Source organism: Camellia sinensis, chromosome 9 (genome assembly GCF_055761805.1).
Source record: "Camellia sinensis isolate YWXY chromosome 9, ASM5576180v1, whole genome shotgun sequence".
Lineage (NCBI taxonomy): Eukaryota > Viridiplantae > Streptophyta > Magnoliopsida > Ericales > Theaceae > Camellia > Camellia sinensis.
Genome location: NC_138969.1, coordinates 82,656,243 through 82,672,577, shown reverse-complemented (window position 1 = coordinate 82,672,577; position 16,335 = coordinate 82,656,243).

The window sequence follows — 16,335 nt, the reverse complement described above, 5'->3', positions numbered from 1 at the left end:
TGAGAGGATCCATTATTGATATATATAGGATTTTGGCATGATGTTTATCAGATCTCTTCAAAAGGGTCTGTGTCCTTAAGTTTTCCTCTTCACCATTGAAAATTCCTCACTATAAAACATCACACACATACCAAACCCACCCAACTTCCTTACCCAAAAAATATATATATATACCCAACCCAACTTTGGCTCAACACCACCATCATAGCACCAAAGTCGACTCTACAACAATCTATTATTTGATTCCAACAAAAATTCATCATCAATAAAAGCTGAAAATAAAAGACCCATGACAAAACAAACACCAAATCTCTTCCTCTACTGTTGGCCAATGAGATTTTTGTGCAAAAACTCCTAATTTGCATGTCATAAATGTCCAAATTTCTTATTTCAACCATGAACTAGTTATTTGTAATGGTGTAGACACCCCATTTTTTACTAACCTTAAGACTTGGGTGCTCTCTTTTGAGTTCCCATTGATGAAGACGGTATGTGTTAATCTTACAAGTGTTATAGCAAGAAGTCTAAGGACCAAGCTTTAAACCACCCGAATGTCTGCTTTGGATAAAATGTTTTTCAAACTAAAATGGGAACTTCTTTCAAGATGAGTTTAGTGGTGCAATTCTAGACGTTACCGCAATGTTCTAGCTCATATTTTCAAAATCAAAGCGTTGTATTCTTTCAAACAAAGTGAGCAAAGGATATAGTGGGAAAGAATGGAAAGGATAAAATCCTCTAAAATATATGTTTCTCTTCTCAATTCAGGCTGAAATTCTCTAGTTGATCTAAGGGTGTATTCTTTGACTGGTGTATTCTAACTCAATTATCCTATCCATGTTTAATCAGTTCATGGTTATTCAAATCCAGATTGGGTTGTCTGAACTCTCGTTTCTATGATGAGTTCAATTACATAGCAAATCCAATTGGCAATACAACAGTGAGAGGAAATGCATAAAGTCTTGTCCAGGGTGTTGGTTGTTCACTTTGAGGTTAATTTCGGGTGTGTTAAGTAATAACCATTTACGAAAATTTGTTTTGATGTGTTTAACAAATTGCCTAATTTTCTCAAACATCTTTTTGCAAAATGAACCATTCTTTGGACCCAAGAAGAAGCTTTCCAATACCCACAATCTTGGATTACACGATTTCAAAACAAAAGTGGAAAAAACATGTTCATCCCGCTCTTATGTTAATCACAGTTTTTTTTTTTTTATTAGAAAACTAAAAGGTTAAAGCAATAAATTAGGGGCACAGTTGAGTCAAGTCCTCTGCCTTCTCCCTGCTGCATCAGATGACTCATGCAATGCCACGAAATAATAATAATAACCCACATCATAATATCTTGTAGAATTGATCAATAACGTCATATGTAATATATCCATTTATACTCCTTGTTCATACAAAAGATGACATATGCGTGTTTGCATTCATAAATCCTAAATCTTGAATCCATAGCATATGACATGTGTACATATATTGAAATAAAAGAAAGTTCAAGTAAGATTTATGCCCTAATGGCTACACCTTTCCAAGTCCATGCTTGGGTACAACAAAATGAGTTCAACTTAATATAGTTAAAACCTAAGGCTTGTACAAAAACAATTACATCAAATCAACAAAAGGAAGTTTTTGGCTCCAAATCCTCCCAAGCTATGTCCTTGGTAGAGGCATATAATCAGCACCTGAAAGTTGTTTTCCACATAGAGTAAGCCAAAACCAGTAGAAATACTTTAACACAATATATGAATCTTTACAAAGTCACGAGGTGAATACATAATGTCATTTGCCAAGTGTTTCATATTTCCTTCTCAAAACAATGCAATGCCAGATTATATATCAGTTCATGAAAATAACCTTTTATATATCAGAAAACATGGCAGTGGATGCAAAACATTAAGAATCTCTAGGTACGTATCTACTAGTAGGCTATACAAGTATTATCAAAGCCATTTTACTGGTATTAACCGGAAGGATCGATACCTAACTATGTGAGTTTCTGGACTTTCACCAAAAACACACAAACCAACATCATAACCACAACGACACCCTCTAACCAGATTTACCAAGGTATTCACTTCTTTTTTCTCAAAACAATACATTTTCAATGTTTAAGTACGAAACAATACTCAATGCAAGATGTATGAGTAATTAGTTTTAATTCACCTAATCCTCAAACAATTTCTACAACAATCAAAGCTATCCTCTATCGATAACCCAAAATAAATATTTATATTCAATAGATAATTTCCAACAAAAGCTATAATCTCATTATTTTCAAAATGGGAGTGATATACATATCTTACTCCACCATCATTATCAACATGCACATTCGTTTCATTCTTTCAAAACCCAACATCTTTTTTCTTTTTTTTTCAAAAACCAGATATCCATGATTTTAGAACAAAAACCCCCATTTACTTTCAAAATCAATTTTAAGTAAAGAAATCCACCATTTTAACATATCTTTACCATAAACACATCCCCATAACTTTTTCTCAAGAACCCCTTTGAAAATCCCTCTTTTTACATTTCAAAATCAAACCCTAGGTTTAACCCAAAATTCTCAAATCACTAGATTCTTTCAATGAGCAATAACTAAGGTAAAAATCATACCAAAGATTGAAGAAATCCCTACCTCAAGATTAGAATAAAAGCGAGAGCAAGGGTTGAAGTTTGGCGGAGCAGAAAACGACATCTCCTTTGATTAAAATGAAGCTTTAGACGAGCTCGAACTTTTTCTCCAAAGAGCTATGGTGGAGAAATCAATGGGTGAGGGTATATTTGAGATTTTAAGCAAGAACTAGAGAGAGAGTGAAGAAATTAGGGTCTGGGAGGTTTTAGAGAGAGAGAAGATAAAAAAGTTATTCAAAAACCCTTTTTTCCGAATTGATATACGTATAGACCGCTCGAGCGACCAAAACACCACTCGAGCGTCTGACACAATAAGTGATACCGCTCGAATGACCAAGAACACTGCTCGAGCGCACAATGACCCCTTCTCAGAAGTTCAGACCTGTAAAAGACGGCTCAAGCACAAGAAACACCGCTCGAGCGAAGATACTCCACTTCTAGAAGTTTTGCAGACCTATAAAAACACTAAGAGATCTCAAAGACCACTCGAGTGATCAAAACATCGCTCGAGTGAACAAGTAAAAAATAGGACAACAACTCTTTTGAAAAACTAACTCCTAACCTGTTTCAAACACAGCCAACACTCAACCCAACCAGCAATAATATGAAAATAGTATGAATTAACAATTAAAGACACGAAACCTTGGATCTAAAAGCATGAAATGGGTCGGGTCTAAATGGAACCGTTATAACTCAACTACCAAGGAAGCATCTACCCGTGCCTCATCTTCAAGCCAAAGTAAGCACTCGTCGGAAATGGCATAACTGAAACCATCGACAAGAGCCACGAGCTCTCTCACTCTCCAGGTACCGTGAAAGATGCCTAACCCGAAACAAAAATAAAGTTGGATACTCGATCCCATCGATAGAGTGAGTCTGGTCATGTCCAAACTATCACTTGAATCGGAAAAGGAAATAAAAGATGCAGTGTGTCAAGCAACTAATTGCAAGCCTGGCCGATGGAACATGTTATATGTCATTAGAGGCAAGTCTATCCAGAGGCAGTGCCAAGCAATGTTCGTTGTAGATTTGTTGTACATCTAGTCACACCACAGACCTTTCGAGGGAAAACTCACTATTTGGGCTCGAAAAAAGTAGTTCCTGGTCGAATACTAAACACAAAAAGTCACTATTTTTAGCTTATCTATCAACCATACCTGGAGAGGGATGAAAACAAGAGAGATTAAAGAATAAAAAGGTGTGCATTGAGTGGAAAAAGTAAGAAAGGGTTTTGAGAGGAAAAAAAATTAAGTGATGAGGGCTAGAGTGATATAAGAAACATAAATTGAGGAAATGATGGGAAATAGTACCTGAAAAAGTAGTGGACTCCCTAAAAACTGGGAGGTTTCTCATGTGCAAAATGCTTCCAAGCCCATCAAAGTCTCAGCTAACACTAAGCTCATGCAACTTTGACCCTTCCAAAGTCGTTGGGCCACATCGATGAGCCGGATCCTCGCTCTATCACCGCTAGGGGCAAGCAAGTAATGTGAAAGTAGACATATGCAAAGTGCATGTTGACGACGCCCTCGCCAAATAGAGTCACTCTTATCTCCAATAATAGAAAATCAGCGAATCAATCTGAACACATCCAAATCCTCCCTATGAGCCAGGGATCGAGCCTCGTTCAGAGTTAGACCACACATCTGAGCTAAGGCTTGAGCGTGGCCGAAATTGGGCTGATGTTTGATTTTTTCATCCTGGAAAAGTTCCATCAATACCTAAAAATCCTCGATGGTTGGGCATAGCTCTTGCACACTGAAGTGAAATACATGTGTAATTGGATCCAATAATTGAAGCCTCTATTTTTAAAAGAATTTCCTCAATTTTCCCACTTTTGGTCAAAGAAGTAGAAAAGGGCCACCTTTTAAAGAGATAAGGTTGCTTGGATGCTTGACAGTTGTATCTAGCAGTCTTGTCAAAACCTTTGACCGGCAAGGCACTTTTGGCTCTATCGGACAAGTTGGCCAGTCGGCTTCTAGAGTGGCAGAAGTAGTTTGGCTTAGTAGGTTGACTTGTAGATTTTGTTTTAGGTCTTGTTTTGAGTCTTACTCATTCCAATAGGTGTAGATAGGTGTGTTTAGGTTATTTTTGTTGTGTTATGCATTTATCGAGTTGTATCTTATATTTTAGTCCGTTATAGGCTTAATGCCAAATTCATAACTCATTATAAGACAACCATTCTCAATTTCAAAATCAAATAAAAGGTGTTATGTGCTCAGGTGTGATGCCATACGTGCTAAGATATCCAAGATGGACCAAAAACAAAAGTATTTCTTTCATTACTTCCCGGTCAAAAAATGTTACAAAGTTTTTACAAAAACCTATTTAAAGCTATACATGATTTCTTACAAAACAAAAGGAAAAAAAAAATACAAAAAGAGATACAAAAAGAAGAGAATGAGGGTCGACTCGCCCTCTTCATCCTCTTCGCCAGTGGAATTCCAATATAATCTCCCTCAGCGCCACTGTCATCACCTCCAGCTTTAGCATCCTCCTCACCTTCAACCTTAACATCTGCATCACCCCCAGCCTCATCGCTACCATCTTTACCATCATTATTGAAGCCATAGCACTCCCGCTACCACTAGTATCATCTCTAGAGCCATCATTATCAAAACCACTACCATCATCCCCAAAGCCACTACCACTACCGCTGCCCTCCTCATCCTCATCATCATCACCACTATCAACATCGCTGTCCTCCGAGTGCTCAATGTCAATGCTCACATCCCTAACACCTTCGCTATCCTTCAACGTTTCATCGGTAGCAATGTCCTCTTTCTTAGAAGTAGTGGGAGTCCTCTCTGAAGAAGAAGAGCTCTCCACCACCTGAGCACCTCAATCGCTGCCTCTACTAGAGGCCCCTCTACCTCGACCTCTATTAGTATCTCACCCTTAGATTAGGGGCTATCCCTCTTCTCTCCTGGCTATAGGAGGAGACATCGCTGACACCGCATCAAGTTAAAATAAGGGGTTAACAAGAAACAAAATATCAAATCAGAGAAATATAAAGATAAAGATAGTCTATCAAAGCATATCAAAGTAGAAGCATAGGATAAACAATACATGATGAGTTAGAATGAGATACCTAGACTCCAGCAGTAGCAAGGGCATGCTCCCTTCTCCACACCATGTAGACCAGAGACTCAATTACCTCGAGGCATCGCTCAGTGTAAGCTGCAGGGGGCTGCAAATAGAAAAAAAAAATGAGTAAAGTAGAGTAAAGCGATATATAACATTTCAGGAAGCTATGAAAGAAGTAGTCATACATGTTTTATGGCTAGAACAAGGGTGTGTACTCGATCCTCCGGAAGCTCCAAAGGGATCTCCCTAAGGACACCACTCGGCCGCATGTATGTGATCATGATTAGAAGTGTAGGGAAACCTGTGGCAAGGTCCACCAAGGGAATGACAACTGTAGGCATCATCAAGTATAGGGGTAGCACTCGCGGCATCAGCCCCAAGTACTCGGGCAGTGTTTGGGGTAATAGGGGACATGATATGGGACTGCAAGAAGACGGTATAATCTCGAGGTATATGGAATAGATCCGTATCCTGATCGTCCATCATGTCCTCGAGCTCAACCATGTCAATAATCAAGTTTACAATCCTCATATGAACAGGTAGTGGAGATGGGATATCTAGAACCGCCTGATGAATCGCTCTTCAAAGTACCAAGCCCCGCTGAAAGGGCCCTCAAAAAGTATCCTCGCTCTGGAGGCCACTCAAGATTCAACATACCACTCCCTCTTGATCTGGAGCGTAACTGCCCAAGGATGCCAGTTAATTTGCAATACACAAGAGAATGAGTTGTGATCAGAAATTGAGGTAAGTATGTGAATAAGGACAAAATGAAAGAAATCAATTCGGGTTCCAAATGCTTACCTGAGCGGGAGTTATGGTGTCAAAGTAATAGCAGAAGTGCCTGGCGATTCCTTGGCTGGAGAGCATGTCAACAGATCGGGGCACTGCCCAACCGATTCAAGTATTGGAATTAGGGCTAACTCAAGGAAATATAAGTGTAACCATATCTACACAAAAAAGGAAAATAGTATTGGATAGTAATAAAAAATGAGGTCATGAATGAAACGGAGTTTGCAAGACAAAAAATACATCAAAATGAACTAAAATGGATAGAGTGTGCCTCCCATGCTCGCCAGTATCCTCTAAGTAGCCACTTATTTCGATAGGAGGATGAGCTTACGTAATTAAATAAAGTGGCCAGGCCGGCGCCTCCCCAATTGTAGTCCCTTATATAGAGAATGTCTACCATAGTGCTAAAGAAATACAGTCCAACAGTATTCTCCCAGTTCGCGAATAGGGTAGTACCGATAATGTATAGGAGAAATCCATACGCGTAGTGGGTTGTGGCCTCGAGAGTATTGGGATACGTGCCATGAACCCTCCAATATAGCTAGCTGTAACGGATAATCCCTGGACTGTCTTGTGGGGGAAATGGCCTCGAGTAAATAAAGCTGAGCATCGTCCTAGGACTCCATATCTAAATCGAAAAAGATCGGATCACCCCCTACCCGAAGTCCTATGATCGTGAATAAGTCATAAGGGGTTATCGTCATCTCTCCACTAGAAGAAAAATGAAACGAGTTTGTGGTTTCCCACTACCTCTCTATAAGAGCTACAATAATGGGTAGCTTGAAGCTGGGCAATCCTTAAACAAAATGTGCTAGAGCCGACCTACTCCACTAACTCTCGATCCCCAGCTGGAAGAACACCATACCAATCACGAGGGAATAAGACCGTCTCATATCCTTTCATCTGTTAATCATCATCCTATTGTAAGAGACTTGGTCAATATAGTACATATATAAATAAATGCAAAAGAATGCGCAAATTTGAGATCAATTCTTACCAGTCGTACACCATGGGATAGGTGCACATGTTGCTCCTAGAGTAACGTGTTAGAAGTAGCTCCCGACCTAAACTCGATGAATGTGAGCATACTACCAAGAATCAAACGATGAACGTCAGGCTGGTAGGTGGTCAGGTCAAATGGCCTAAGGTGTAGTGGTGGTAGCTCTAGGCCAAACATGTGAGGGATAATATCCTCTGCTGCCAAGTTTGGATCATCTATTTGAATGTCTACATCCTCAGCAAATATGTAAACATCGGTCTCAGGGGCCGGAAGAGGCATGTCAACCTCTAAGACAGTATGAGGAGTGTCCTCATGGGGGATATCAGCATCTATAGAGAGAAATGAGTGTGGGAAAACTGAAAATAAAGGGAAAAAAGAAAGAAATACCAAATATCCAACCTAGGGCACTCGAAATTCAAAAAACAAAGAGAAAGGTAAGAAACCAAAGGGAGTGGGCGGGAAGCTTAGTTGAGACGTGCAAGGCACGCAATGAGGAGTAGAAAACTCAAACTTAACCAAACCACAAACTAATTGGTTCAAAATATGAAGGAAGATGGTGGTTTCAAAGAAAAATGGGCGTGGGTCGTTAGAAAAAGCGAGGGAAAGAGAAAATCTAGAGAGAGAATGAGTGAGAAAGAAGCGGAGTGTGTTTTGGAAGGTATAGGAGTGAAATAAACCATTGGTTTATATTTATAAACTCTTTGGGAGGTGAAAGGTTGAAATTGCCCTTGGCAAATCCTGAAATGACCAGCCAGTCTGCTCTTTGTTCGACCGGTCACTTTTTTGACCGGTAGCCAAAAGAAAGGACCGTCATTGATCTTTTGTACGAGCATAATCTTGTTATTGTTCAAATGAGCTGTGTTTTTTTATTGAAAGAGAGACTTAGTGTTAATCAGTATCAGTACAAGGTTAGAAGATCGGTATATGCTTAGAAAATCAACCAAACAGTAGAGGAATTTAGTTTGTACATAAGAAAATTTGTATTAAACAAGGAGGGTTTACAAAGGAGCTCTGACTAGAGGGGTCCTAATCCATTACAATCAAGCTGTATTTCACAAAGGATGGTTTCATGGCACACAAGTCCTAAGCATCATTATCTTGTATGCCAATGCTTTATGTATAAGAGGATAAAGCAAAATGAAGAAAAGGCATGCCCAAGGTTGGCCTAAGTTGTGGTGGAAAGGCCACAATGTTTTTAAGAGGTATGAAAGGCCTCTCGGTGCATCTTTATCACTGCCGGAAATGCCGTGGTTGGTGAAATTGCCCTCAGCACCAGAAGTGGCTTATGTGTCATCCCTGTCATTGCTACTTACTACCAAGGAATCCGAGGTGGACGGTCGAAGTAGCTCCAAATCTTCATCCTGAAACCAAATGGAATGGGAGATAGTTGAAAAGTTCAGAGTTAACCTCTAAAGAGCTTGGAGAATGAGGAGAGGAGAAACCTATGCGTGAGGGACCTTGATTATGCCTATGCGCTGGCATTGGGCCGAGTTTGTAGAAACAACCATGAGCCTGAGTATAACTTAGGGATTGTTCATAAGTTTCCCTGTGGCCCCGAACTCTCCTTTCATTGTTGCCATCGGTGGGTTCCTCTAGGACAACCCATGGTTCTGCCATTCTTCTACAGATGAACCTTCTCCCGCCACTACGTCCTCTAAAGCGAGTTCTTGTATGTGCCAACCCTAAATTAGGGGCCACATCATCGCCGAAACTTTCATAAAAATACCAGAGAAGTCTGGATAATGAGGGAAGTCCATGTTTGGAGGAGAACCAAGAGAGAGAGAATGAGAAATGTTTTGAGCAATGTGAAATAAGGAAATGCAAATAAGGCCACATGACAACAAATTCGGGTGGTTATAAGCGATTTGTAGGCGATATACCACCTTTTCATAAACTGTCAAGAGTGAAAAAGTCAAAACAACTTCGAAAGTTGCCCGAATAGGCTAATTGTGCTCATGTTTGATCGGTCGGTCACAGTAGTGATCGACAGGATTTGGAAAATTTTCTTTGAGTGATTTTATGAGTTTTAGTGTGCAACAATGGTCATTTTTAGTCAAAACAGAAGCAATGATATATTTTCATAATTCAGAAGGGAAAAAGGTGTTCAGATGTACGCATAAATGTGTATTCAGATGTAGAACAAGTCAAAGAACTGGAGATCATCCACTGACAAAAGATAGTTATTTATACAGGCCATAAACAGCAAAGTTAATTACAATTGGGCGGTTACAAAAGTTTCAGATGATTACATTAAGGTCCTATAAGCTATACAAAAGAAAAAACAGAAGAAATGAACAAAAAGTGAAATTAGTCAGGGCAAACTAAGTGGCGAACGCAACCGTCCCTAGAGGCAACGAGTCACCAACTTTGCCAGGTCCATCATTGTCATCACTAGTGCTGCCAAAAAGATCACTGTCACTAGAGGCAGATCATTAGAGTACTCTTTGGGCTCGTCATTCTCTTCATTGTCATCACTACTAATGATTAACAACTCGGGAGAAGCGACTTCATCCTGATCAACTTCTGGGGGGTGGTCTCCCGGGTGGTTTTGGAGTTGCTGATCAAGTTTTTTTTATTTATTTAATATTATTTGTTAAATTCAGCAGTAATTTGGCTGAATCTATTCATTATTGTAATAGCTCCTCCAACTCCACTTTTTTTTTTTTTTTAATTATTCATTCAATTGTTGTAATAATTTCTTCCTCATTTTTTTTTTCATTCGAATTGTTATAATAACTTGTAACCCGACGTCTTTTCATCCCTTTTATTCATGCGCTTTCTGTCTATATAGCACCATGTCTTATTTATCATATTCATGACTTGCATCCATTTTTCATGCATTAGGATTCAACTAATTTGCATATGTGGATTTTATCAATTCTTATGTGCCTTTGTGCACTAATTTATGCCTTGAGATGATTCATGTATCAAATGTTAGTAGCCAAATCTACAGTTGAATTTTGTGTATGTATTGCATTCACTGTTTTCATATAGGATCATGCATATGTACATAGCATATTATTTTGGTTTGCCATAGATGAATGCTCGGTGAGCATTTACCGTTTTAGCATCTCGATTGTGTATGTTATTTTACCATGTTTAGCATCTTACCATGCGGCTAAGTGCTTAAATGATATACCTCCTTGAATGCCAGTGGATCAAGGTTGTGTTGCTTAGGTTGGAATGATGTCGATTGATATACATGTGAGCTCAGTTTTCATTTTGAGTTATATATTTATTGAAAAGGTCTTTCAAAAATGTATGAAATCAAAGCATAACCAAAATGAGCAACATGATATATAATTTCATGCTTCACATAGTAATGTTAGCATTAAAAATAGTCGGAACATGAGCATATATTGTTTATAAAACTCATATCATGGTTTAGTAAAGGCCGATCTTTGATCGAGTGAGCGGGGGTGCTCAATTTATGACCTTGCCCTCTCATACCTAAGGTTTTGAATTAAGGCATCTTTGATTGTGATGAATAGTGGCCTTTGGCACAAGTCACAAGTTTCCTAATATCCCTAAAAGATTAGGTGGCAACTCTAAGATCTGTTGATGTAGTCCGTTTCTGGCATGTTTTGCAATAAATGGATTTTCTATAAAAGTTGCAAGATTTGAACTCTCATTTTTTGTTTCTCGTTGCACTAGTGATATCAGATCAGAAATCGGGAGTTTGAACTATTGGACGCACTTGGGTAACCCCGAGACACCTACACACGGGTTTCCTAGTTTTCTCAAAAGATTAGGTGGCGATTCTGGAATCTAGTGATGCAGTCTATTTCTTGGCATATTTTGGTAATAAAATAGATTTTCTATTAAAGTTTCCAGATTTGGACTCTCTTTTTTCTATTTCACATTGCACTAGTGAGACTAGATTAAGAGATTAGGAGTCTGAACTGTTGGGCGTGCTTGGTAACCCTAAAGGCATCCCACAAATGGGTTGGGTGGGTTTGTGTGTAAGGTTATGTATGGATGGGTTTGGTTTAGGTGTGAATTTTTGCGATAAGGAATTTCTAATTGTGAAGATAGAGATACAACATCGAAGAGGAGGGATAGGTCACCGAATCAGAACGGAAGTGCCGAGTGGAGCAAACTGGTAGGGTGGGCTTGTGTTTTATGTGGGGGGTAGTATGGAGAAAGGCTGATATGTTTTCTTTATTTTTAGGTGTCATCATACCATTCAATATCTGTAAAAGAGGTGTTTCACGGTTCCATCGTAAATAAGTTAATCCCTAATAGGAATACTAAATCTAAGTTATAAATTATATTTTATTTTTTGGCTAGAACTTTTAAAAAATCAAATAAATAAAACATTAATAAAAATTAAATACATTTATTTTAATTTTTAGTCGAAACTTTTAAATTTTATTTTATTTTACCAAGTACAATAATTCGAAGGGCCAAAATTATCATTTTATCCTCTAATCCGCTGAAAATAAAAGACTCATGACAAAACAATCACCAAATTTCTTCCTCTGTTATTAGCTAGTGAGAGTTGTGTAAAAACTCATAATTTGCATCTCATAAATGTCCAAATTTCCTGTTTCAACCATGAACTAGTTATGTGTAATGGGTTAGGTGGGTTTGTGTGTGAGGTTATGTATGGATGGGTTTGGTGTAGGTGTGACTTTTTTGTAGTGAGGAATTTTTGCTTGTGAGGTCAGAGATACAATATCGAAGTGGAGTGATGAATAGTCGAATCAGAACGGAAGTGCGAGGAGCAAATTGGTAGGGTGGGTTTGTGTTGTATATGGGGGGGTGTGTGTGGGAAATGACTAATATGTTTTCTTTGTTTTATAAAAATTTAATAGGTGTCATCATACCATTCGCTATCCGTAAAAGATGTGTTTCACGGCCCTGCCATTAATAAGTTAATCCCTATTAAGAATAATAAATCTAAGTTATAAATTATATTTTATTTTTGGGGACTTACGTGTAGGTCCTAATAGGTGGACTTATTATTGTCCAATAGGTCCTATAATAATTAATGGCATTTTTCATCAACACTATTAAAAAAAGTCGCAAATTGTTAATTTTTAAACGACAAGTCAAAAATTATGTTACAAAAAATGTCACTAATTATAAGTTGTAGCGACAGTTTAAAAAAATCATCACAAAAAAAGTTACTAATTTTCAATTTTTAGCCAACGTTTAAAAAATTCGTCACAAAAAAATATTATTAATTGTAAATTTTAGAGACAATTTATAAAAATCGCAATAAAAAAAGTCGCTAATTGTTGATTTTTAGCGACATATACAATTTTTTTATTTAGCGACGGTTTTATTAGAACTTATTTTCAATAAGATTTTATGGAAATTAAGTCCAACTATTGAGACCTATTGGTAGTTTGCCTTTTATTTTTTGACTAGAACTTTAAAAAAAAAATTAAATAAATGAAGCATCAATAAAAATTAAATAAATTTATTTTAATTTTTAGTTGAAACTTTTAAATTTTATTTTATTTTACTAAGTACAATAATATGCAGGGCTAAAAATTTCATTTTACCCTCTAATCCACTAAAAACAAGCACCAAATATCTTCCTCTATTATTAGCCAGTGATAGTTTTGTGTAAAAACTCCTAATTTGCATGTCGTAAATGTTCAAATTTCCTATTTCAATCATGAACAAGTTATGTGTAATGGGTTGGGTGGGTTTGTGTGTGAGGTTATGTATGGGTGGGTTTGGTATGGGTGTAACTTTTTGCGGTGAGAAATTTCTGATTTTGAGGACAAAGATACAATATCGAAAAGAAGGGATAAATCGCCGAATCGGAACGGAAGTGCCAGGAGGAGCAAACTAGTAGGGTGGGTGGTTTGTGTTGTATTGGGGGGGGGGGAAGGGGTGTACGAGAAAGGGCTGATATGTTTTCTTTGTTTTCTAAAAATTTAATAGGTGTCATCATACCATTCGCTATCTGTAAAAGAGGTGTTTAACGGTTCCGCCATTAATAAGTTAATCCTTATTAGGAATAATAAATCTGAATTATAAATTATATTTTGTTTTTGGCTAGAACTTTTAAAAATTAAATAAATAAAACATCAATAAAAATTAAATAAATTTATTTTAATTTTTGGTTGACACTTTTAAATTTTATTTTTATTTTACTATGTACAATAATCCCGAGGGTCAAAAATGTCATTTTACTATCTAATCCGGAGGAGGAGTTATCCCCTCCATTTTGTTTCCCACACCCTATGGGACACAATAATCTTACAAATAGGTGTTTGTTTGGAAGGATTTGAAGGGGGGATTGGACTCCATGTCCAATCCACCATGGGGTCCATTGTTTATGTCACGCCCCAAACCCGCCCATAAAAGTTTTGGGCATGACTTATTTAGAAACGGATACTTAACCTAATATACGTAATATATGGGGCTTGGACGGAAGCATTAATAAAATAAAATAACATAAAACATCATCCATTGAGCTACCACTACTATGCCAGGACCGCAAACATTACATTAGATAGATAATACACAGGAAGCATATACCCGAGCTTTAGTTACAGTCATTCACATTCATACCAAAGTACTAAAGAAGAAAGGGGTTATTTACATTCAACCATAGGCAGACAATCAAAGCATAAACCGAAAACCTAGTTAAAGCTTTACAAAATGCACGGGTTCCATCTTAAGTGCCTGGACACACTGAGGTTGACAAGAGATAGACAAGTCTCGAGGGTTAGGACTGGCTTTCCAGTTGATTACCTACAGAAACAGACAAAATACAGAGTGAGTAAAACTCAGTGAATAATAGCACATAAATAATGCAGTGGTTAACTTAAATAATAAAGCATATAATTGTGGAGGCATATGATTAATTACATTCTGTAGTCATTTCTAGAACGGCCATGGCCTAATTTCCTTAATATAGTGACTTCAAGCCCAGTAATACACAGAACGGCCATCGGCCCAGAAATAGCAGAACGGCCTATCGGCCTAGAAATAACAGAACGGCCTAACGGCCCAGAAATAACAGAACGGCCTAGTAGCCCAGAAGTAACAGAATGGCCTAACGGCCCAGAAATAACAGAACGGCCTAGCGGCCCAGAAATAACAGAACGGCCATCGGCCCAGATCACATATGTATGGATTCAAGAGGTGGCTCGCATTGCAACACTTAGTTCCGTACAACACTTTGTTCCATACCAGAAATAATAGGTCTTATCATGTCATGGCATAGACGGAACAAACAACAAAACAGAATAACCTCAAATATCATCAGAACAGACTAGTTTTAGAGTTATACAGAGGCACACAGATTCTTCCAATCATTCACATGAGTTAACGTAGTTAGTTTACATTTAACAGAATACTGATGATAATTATTAGCAATAAGGATAGCGTATCCCACAGATTATACACGTGCCATCACAATACTATTTGTAGAGACAAAACAATTTACCTCAGAACAGTCTTGACTTATCATTGACAAAACAGAATGATTCGAGATACACAAGCATCATTGTTCCACTTGATCATTATGAATCATTAAGGGTAATTTACGGATAACAGAACATTAATAAAATGTCTTTTAACGGTAAGCAAAATGCACTACTATAGTATTATCCAATTATGCTAATCCTCTTTAGCAGATATCTAGGTCACAAGACATATATTGAACCAAACAGATGATAGGAGTTCCTGACAGAACATTCGGGGTATTACGTTCCCATTCAAAATATCAAGTACCCGGTAAGCGGGGTTACTTTCACGAGCTTTTTCTGTTAACCAATTCCAAATCAACATACACGTTAACATAGTTGCCCACGGAGAACAAAATGTTAATAACAATAATTATTAACAGTACTAGATGTACATTGATAGTACTATTACTCACAGTGATAGATTCTGGTAGCAGTGGGACGATATCCTCGTCTTGACCTACAAACACAATGCACGTAGTTCATAAGATTATACCCGATTCCTTACTTTACTCTTAATCAATTAGTCATATCGGTTCTAAACTCCTTAATCCTTAGTAGGTTATAATCCATGCCTCAGAAAAATACGAGGAATCAATAGGAGAAAGGTTCAGACGAAGAAACAGTACAAACTCAGTATACAGAAAGTGAACAGTCGCCACTAATTTCAGTATAAATATTTCTGTATTTAGAATTTGAGAGTGAGACCACTTCCATTGGAAACTAGACTTCCGGGGCTTGATTTTAGGCTCAAGAATCACTCAAAACGGAGTTCGGAGGCAAAAGATATGCTTGTTCAAAGTTACAAGGTAAAAGCTGAAACAGAGTCGGCCGCTCGTGCGCCCACTTTGGCCGCTCGTGCGGCCCAATTCTGCTCGAGCGGAAGAACCAGGCCGCTCGAGCTCCCAAAAGCAGAATCAAAACCTCTTTTTTTCCCTCATGCTCCGCTCATGCGGTCTAGGCAAAAACAAACAATCCGAAAATGGGTTTTTCTTGCTCCAACACTTGATTCTTTCATTTTCCAAACCTTGTTTTCAACTTAAATCATTCAAAAACATGCATAATTAATGAAATACATGGGATTATGATTGTTTCCTAAATTAAAACATCAAAGATACAATGAGTCTTCTAGTAGGGATATCAATCTCTTCATTTCTTTCTTTCCCAAGACTTCCTCCATATTCACATATATCTTCAATTATATATATAATTAACCACAAGATGAACAAATATAACAAATTTACTCCTCAATCAAGCAACTCTAATTTATTTACATATAAAATCTTCCATTTAATCCTTGATTCTTTGTGGTAGATGAGTTATCCACAAGGATGAAATTAAAGTCACATACCTTAACCCAAATCCATGTTTTTTCCCAAATTTCCATGGTCAATCTCC